Source organism: Eumetopias jubatus, unplaced genomic scaffold (assembly GCF_037043125.1).
Source record: "Eumetopias jubatus isolate StellerSeaLion01/CBP00866 unplaced genomic scaffold, mEumJub1_p1.0 scaffold_2, whole genome shotgun sequence".
In the NCBI taxonomy this organism is placed as follows: domain Eukaryota; kingdom Metazoa; phylum Chordata; class Mammalia; order Carnivora; family Otariidae; genus Eumetopias; species Eumetopias jubatus.
Genome location: NW_028274808.1, coordinates 104,238,071 through 104,246,466, shown reverse-complemented (window position 1 = coordinate 104,246,466; position 8,396 = coordinate 104,238,071).

The following is an 8,396-nucleotide window of genomic DNA, read 5'->3' as shown; positions in this document are numbered from 1 at the left end:
TTGATACTTTATTGTACAGTATATCTGATCTAACTAAGGTTATAATCAAGATTGATAAATCAGTTTAAGGAAATGGAGAAAGATAGGAAAATGAGATATAAAATATACAGCTTTTACTTTCTATTCAAATGTTTATATTATTAAAAATAATTTTACTTCAAAGATAGTGTTGCTATCATTATAATTAGCTTACATTTACTGAATGCCTGCTATATTTTGGGCATATATTAGGTATTTTATACATGGTTTGTGATACTTATAACTATGACCTTTTTATGTAATTATGATTATAGATTATGTAACTGATACAATTTTAATAATTGAATAGTTGAGTAATGTTCTGTGCTACTGAAAACTTCATAAGAGATAGAAGAAATAATTGTGGGGCACATGAGGTCAGTATCAGACCATAGATTCCATCCTTGTCAAGAACCTATGAGGGCATTATTTGTCCACCAGGTGCTTTATGCTTTGGCATCTTTGAAACTTCTTAGCCTGCACAATAAACTCTTGCCCCTCTCATGGTGGCCTTCCCTGTTTTTAGGCAAGCAGGCTGTTTGAACCCTAAAAGATTTTTCCTTCTATAATGTATGCGGTATAGGCCTGAAATAATCCTACCTCCTTGACCTAGCTGCCAAATGGCAGGAAATTGTCCTGAACTCTGATTGCCTAGGTCATCTTTGTTAGGAACACTGATTTGTTCATTAAGGTTTTATTTTATTTCCTGAGCTTCCTTCAATAAGTATTTAATGGGTACTTACCATGTATTTGGTACTGGTTTACATGCCTGGGATTCACTTAACATTCTAAGATGATTGGGAGGAGAAACAATAATAATCCTAATAAGTCAATTATATTGCATATAAGATGGTGAAGAATGCCAAGGAGAAAAGAAAAGGTAGAGCATGTTTAGGGGGATTGGGAGTGTGGAGTGGAGGTTGTGATGGGTTGCAGTTTTTTTTTTTCTTAAAGATTTTATTTATTTATTTGACAGAGAGAGACACAGCGAGAGAGGGAACACAAGTAGGGGGAGTGGGAGAGAGAGAAGCAGACTTCCCGCTGAGCAGGGAGCTGGATGTGGGGCTCCATCCCAGCTCCCTGGGGTCATGACCTGAGCCCAAGGCAGACGCTTAACAACTGAGCCATCCAGGTGCCCCAGGTTGCAATTTTAAATCCATATAGTCCTCATTTAGAAGGTGATTTTTGAGGAAAGCAATCATGAAGGGTGCCAGGGAGAAGCCATGTGTGCATCAAGGGGAAGTGTATTGCAGTCAGAAGAATAGCCAGAGTAAGGGCTTTAAAGCAGGTGTTTGCAGGGTGTATTCAGAAATAAGAAGGAGGCTGATACAATGGCAATAGAGAAAGTGAAGGGAAAGTAGTCAGAGATGAAGGTGAGGGGATGGGCAGTTGTGACATAATAAGAAATTTGGTCTCTGGCCCCATTTCCTGACATACAGCTCCTAAAACCCTTGGAGCATCTCTGGAAGTGATTTTTTTTTCATGCATGCTAATGAGATGAATGCTGGTTGGGGGATCCTGGATAGCCTTAGATTGGGGACTGGTTGCCAGGGGAACCAACTCTGTGATTAGAGGAATTGAACTTTCCTCTTGCCTACCTTCCTCCACCTCCAGGGAGGGGAGTGTGGTGGAAGTTGAGCTAATCAGGAATGGCCAGTGATTTAATCAGTTGTGCCTATGTAATGAAGCCTCCATAAAAAATCCTAACTGGGGGCGCCTGGGTGGCTCAGTCGGTTGAGCATCTGCCTTTCGCCCAAGTCATGGTCCCAGGGTCCTGGGATCTAGCGCCATGTCTGACTGTCTGCACAGCAGGGAGCCTGCTTCTCCCTCTCCCTCTGCCTGCAGCTCCCCCTGCTTGTGCATGCTCTCTCTCTCTCCCTGTCAAATAAATAAATACAGTCTTTTTAAAAAAATCCTAACTGAAGGGGTTTGGAGAGCTTTTGGATTGGTGAACACGTGGAGGTGCTGAGAGGGTGGTATGTCTGGAGAGGGCATGGACATTCCATGCCCCTTCCCACATACCTTGCCTAATGCATCTCTTCCACCTGGCTGTTTCTGAGTATCTTTTTATAATAAACCCAAAGTCTAGTCAGTAAACTGTGAGCTGTGCTAGCAAATTAATCAAATTAGTCATCTGTGGAAAAGGTTGTGGGAACCTCCAAATTATAGGAGATTGACCAGAAGTACAAGTGACAGCTTGGGTCATGTGATCAGTGTCTGAAGTGGGACGGTCTTGTGGGACTGAGCCCGTGACTTGAGATCTGACACTAACTTCAGGTAGATAGTGTCAAAATTGAGTTAAATTGTAGGACACCCTGTTGGAGTCCACTGAGAATTGAAGCATGGCTTGTGGAAAAACACATGTGGTCTCAAGTGCTGTGAGAGTATAGAAGAAAATGGTTTTTACTTCAGCAGGCAGTACAGGGCCTTGCAGGCCATTGTAAAGACGTTTGGGGTTTTAATCTGAATTTAATAAAGACTCATTAAAAGGTTGTAAGAAGAGGGATGACATTATGATTTTATTTTAGAAGGATCTTTTTGTCTGTCCTTGAGGATAGATTTTGAAGGGTGAGGGCAGAAGCGAGGAGGCAGTTAGGAGGCTGTTCTAGCAATCCAGGCAAGGTTTGAAGATGTGTGAGAAAGAAGAGGACCCAAAGACCGTTCCAGTATATTTGTTTTGAGCAACTGGAAAGACGAAGTTACCATAAACTGAGATGGGGAAGGAAGTATACATAAAATAGGAGTTCAGTTTGGGCTTTGTCAAGGAAAAGAAAAGTTAGGTTATGCCTGCTTTGGCATAGTTCTCTTCTGGAGATGTTATCCTAAAGCAGATTGCTATAATCCACTGTCCTTAATGTTCATACTCTATATTCTGGACACATAGGAACGCGTCTTTCTCTAGTTAGCTACCAGTGGGAACTAGTGAGTAGGTAAGAGCCATAAGAGATAAACGTAGTTCTTTTTTGGACAAAAAGAAATAGAGCAAAAAAGTGCAGAACATTGAAAATTATTTAAAATTTGCTGTTTTTGTTGGTGGCGGTACAGTATTTTCTTATTATTTTAATCTCATTTTCTGTCTTTGTTTAATGAATTTTCTAGTACACTCTTCTCCAGTACCTCCATTTGTAGAGTAACAGTGGCTTTGTACATCAAAGGACATTTATTCTTCAATTATATCTTCTTTTATCCTTCAACTTATAAAAGTGAAGATACTTCTATAATGAATTAGATTTTTTTTTAAAGATTTTATTTATTTATTCATGAGAGACAGACAGAGAGAGAGAGAGAGAGAGAGAGAGGCAGAGGGAGAAGCAGGCTCCCAAGGAGCAGGGAGCCCGATGTGGGACTCGATCCCAGGACCCTGGGATCATTACCTGAGCCGAAGGCAGACGCTTAACCATCTGAGCCACCCAGGCGCCCGTATAATGAATTAGATTTTTAATTGCTTCAACTGCTATGCATCTGTACCTTGTTATCTAGTTATCGAAAATGAAACCTTAAACACTTTTACTAGTTAGATGAATTGTAGTATATCTGGTAAAAAGTCTTCAGGGTATCCTTGCGTTGCTCTATTTCTTACTGGTGAAAAGATATTAAAATGGAATTTTACTTTACAGTTTGATGACTAGGCCAGAATATATTTCCATAGCTTTATTAGCAGCAGTTCTATACTTCTGTAGGATTATGGGTATTTCTAATTTTCTTTATGTAGTACTTCTATGTTGTTTCAAAAATCTAATAATATTTTATTTTACAACCAAAACAAAACCCAATAAATGTAAAAGAACAAAGTTTCGTAGCTTTATCAGCCATTATATTAGTTTTCTAGGGCTGCTATAATGAAGTACAACCAACTGGATGGCATAAAACAATAGAAATTTATTTTCTCAGAGCTCTGCAGGCTTAGAAGTCCAAAATCAAGGTTTGGCAGAGTTGGTTTCTTTCAAGAGCTCTGAGCAGAAGCCTTCCTTTCCCCTTTCTAGCTCATGGTGGTGGCTGTCAATCCTTGGTGTTCCCTGACTTGTAGCTGTATCACTCCAACCCCTGTCTGTCATTAAACAGTATTCTCTCTGTGTGTTGCTGTCTCTTCTTCTAATGATAACTGCTAGTCTTATTGGATTAGGGCTCACCCTAATGACCTCATCTTAACCTAATTACATCTGTAAAAGCCCTATTTCCCCAAATGTTCACAGGCACTGGAGGTTAGGAGTCTAATATACCATTTGGTGAACATAATTCAACTTGTTTTGTAGCTTAATGTTTACTTTTAAATCAAAGAGAAGGGAGCACTTCCAAACTCATTTTATGAGGCCAGCTTTACCCTGATACCAAAGATAAATAAGGACACTACAAGAAAAGAAAACATAGGCCAATATCCCTGATGAATATAGATGGAAAAGTTCTCAACAAAATATTAGCAAACCAAATTCAGTAGCACACTGAAAGGATCATATACCATGATCAAGTGGGATTTATCCCTGGCGTTGCAAGGATGGTTCAACATTTGCAAATCAATAAATGTCATATACCACATTAAGAGAAGGAAAGATTAGATGCAGAAGAAGCATTTGACAAAACTCAATATCCTTTCAGTGTAAAAATTCTCAACAAAGTGGGTATAGAGGGAATGTGTCTCAATATAATAAAAGCCATATATGACAAGCCCACAGCTAACATCATTCTCAGCTGTGAAAAGTCAAAAGCTTTTCCTCTAGTATCAGAAACAAAATGGTTGCCCACTCTCACTACACCTATTCGATATAGCACTGGAAGTCCTAGACAGTGTAATTAGTCAAGAAAAATAAATGGTATCCAAATAGGAAATGAAGAAGTAAAATTATCACTATTTGCAGATGACATTATATTATATGTGGAAAACCCAAAGACTCCACCAAAACCTGTTAGAACTAATACTCGAGGGGCGCCTGGGTGGCTCAGTCATTAAGTGTCTGCCTTCAGCTCAGGTCATGGTCCAAGGGGTCCTGGGATCAAGCCCCACATCGGGCTCCCTGCTCCAAGGGAAGCCTGCTTCTCCCTCTCCCACTCCCCCTGCTTGTGTTCCCTCTCTCTCTGTGTCTCTCTCTGTCAAATAAATAAACAAAATCTTAAAAAAAAAAAAAAAGAACTAATACTCGAATTCAGTAAAGTTGCAGGATACAAAATCAACATATGGAGATAGTTGCATTTTTATTCAATTTTATCTGACCCTAAAATTGCTACATCAAATTTCTTTTGGTTTATAGTTTTCTGATACATCATTTTAATTTTATATTTGTGTGTATATACACATATATAACTTATATAATGCATAAATGTAACTAATATACATACTGTAGTTTTTTTTAGTACAGGCTTTTTTTTTTTTTCACTTTTATTTTCAAACTTGGCTGTCCATCCCCATTTTAACAAGACATATACACACTTCTCTTTGTTCAGATGTTCATATAAAGTATATGTATTTTTTCACATATATTATTTTACCAAAATAGGATTATATTACATTTCTTTTTTTTTTTTTAAGATTTTATTTATTTATTTGACAGAGAGAGACACAGCAAGAGAGGGAACACAAGCAGGGGGAGTAGGAGAGGGAGAAGCAGACTCCCCACGGAGCAGGGAACCAATGAGGGGCTCAATTCCAGGACCCTGGGATCATGACCTGAGCCAAAGGCTGACGCTTAATGACTGAGCCACTCAGGTGCCCCAGGATTATATTACATTTCTGCATTTTGCCTTTGTCATTCAAAAACACCCTGTTATATAATTATGTCCCTATTTATGGACATTCATTTTGTTTCTTTTCTTATTTATTGCACCTATCAGCTATATCTCAATAAGGTAGTACTTTTGGGGGGAGGCATAGATTCTCAGTATTGGGGTTTTTAGATTGAAGTGTGTTTTTAATTTTAACAGTTGTTGCCAGATTGATATAATATTGCTACAAGGGTATTATAGTATAATTACATTTTTTTATTAGTCAACAATAAGGGTAAGTACCTCTTTCCCTTTAGCTCCACCAACAGTGTTTCTTTTAAGTTTTTGCCAGCTGATGTGAAGAAAGAAATTACCTCTTAATTACTTTCATAATGCTTCTGTGTTGAGGTCTCCAAGATTCCTGACATTCCTAAGTTTGGTGCTTTTGCAGAATTTTGAGCATTCAGCATATAATTGTACTTATTCCTATGCTTTTTTAATTATAGCAAAAGGAAATAAAGCAAAATCAGCAAATGGAGAAGGATCATGGGGTGAAGTCTGGTGGAAATCAGACCCAAGTTTCTCCTAGTTTTCTTCCAGTGGAGTCACATGAAATGCACAAATTCCTCCAGCAACAAATTGTGACATTGGTAAAATGCAGTCTACCAGAAAGCTGTGTAGAGACTCAGTCCTTAGAATTTTTTATTGGGAAGGGGTCACATGGTATCCTCTACCTCAAATGTTACCAGAATTCCAGACTTCCAGAAGGAAAGCAGGTGTTCAGGATAAACCACATTGTTTGCACAGTTTAGATACAGTGACCAACTCTCACTAGTTACTGTGGTGGAATCCTCCCAAAAATTTAAATTCTAAAAGCCTAAAACCTTGGAAGCAGGCTTTCTAAGGATAGCAATCTCTGGTCTGCTATGTGGTCCTTTCTTTTTTCTTGTCAGACAGTTCACTCATTGAAAGAGTACAATTCAGTGGTTTTTAGTGTATTTACAGGAAGGTAAACTTAACACAATTTTAGGACATTTTCATCACCTCAAAAAGAATCCTTGTACCCTTTAGTTCACACTCTTCCCGTCTCATCTCTATAGCCCCACTTCTCCAGTCCAAGCAACCACTAATCTCCTGGCTGTCTCTGTAGATTTCTCTGTTCTGGACATTTTGTATGAATGGAATCAATCGTAACATGTGGTCCTTCCTGACTGCTTTCACTTAGAATGTTTTCAATGTTCATCCATATTGTAGCATGTAAAAGTACTTCATTTCTTTTTATGGCTGAATAATATTCCATTTTATGATTATGTATACACACATACTCATACCGTATGTTGTTTATCCATTCATTAGTTGATAAACATTTGGCATGTTTCCACCTTTCAGCTGTTACAAACATTGCTGTGTTAGCTCTTTTCTCCATAACCTCCCAAGTATTTATTGAAAGAATAAATATAGAATGACATTTGCATTCCTGGAATAAACTCTCCTTGATTATTAGTCTTTTAAAAAGTGTACATTATTCTTTTGACACGTTGATAAATTATGTTTGCTAGTGTTTTATATACAAGTTTTGTATCCAAGTCACATTAGTCTGAGGTTTATCATGTTTTGGTAATAAGGTTATGTTAGCTTCATGCAATGATTTGGGATACTTTGTATATTATTTTCCCTCTGGTCTGCAGTAATATGTTAGAATTAACAGTTCTTTAATGTTTAGGTAAAATTGAATTTTGAATCCATCTGATCCAGATGCCTTTTTCAGTGGGAGAACTTTTGTTTCCATATTATTCTAGATTTTAAAAATGTTTTCTACTTAAGAATTGGGTTAATTTTGTTAATTTGTATTTTGCTGGGAAATTACCTATTCCTTTAGATTTTAAAAGTTATTGCCCTAAGACTTAAGTCATACTCTTTTTTTTTTTTTAAAGATTTTATTTATTTATTTGACAGAGAGGGAGACAGAGCAGGAACACAAGCAGGGGGGAGGGTCAGAGGGAGAAGCAGGCTTCCTGCCGAGCAGGGAGCCCGATGTGGGACTCGATGTGGGACTCGATCCCAGGACCCTGGGATCATGACGTGAGCCGAAGGCAGATGCTTAACGACTGAGCCACCCAGGCGCCCCTTAAGCCATACTCTTAACAGTCTTTTGGTTGCTTATGTATGTGTGGTCATTTCTTATTTATCAATCTCTTTGGTGTTTATATACCTCTTTTCCTTTCTTTAATCAGGCTTGTGAAGATTTTATGTTATATTAGTTTTTACAAAAGTTTACTTTTGGATTTATTTTTTCTTTCTATTGTTTGCCTATAAATGGGCTTGAAAATCTCTTTTTCTCTCTCGCTTTTCAGTTTAAGCCTTCGTAATTTTCATCCTATTTCCTTCCCCACATCATGTTTGGATTTTTTAAGTTATCATTTTCTATATCTCTCTGAGATATTTGGTCTTTAATCCTGGAAAAATCTTAGTCATTTCTAAAAGTATTTACTCAATTTACTTTATCCTCTTTCTGGGAATCTTTTTAGATAGTATTGATTTCATCCATGCCTTTTAGTTTTTTCAAAATGTTTATATTTTCCACTTCTTTATTCCTTTTTTAGTGCTTTGTAGGAAAATTTCCTGACCTGAACTTACTGCTCATTAATATGGTTTTTGCTTCTATTCATTTTGCTAGTTAATTC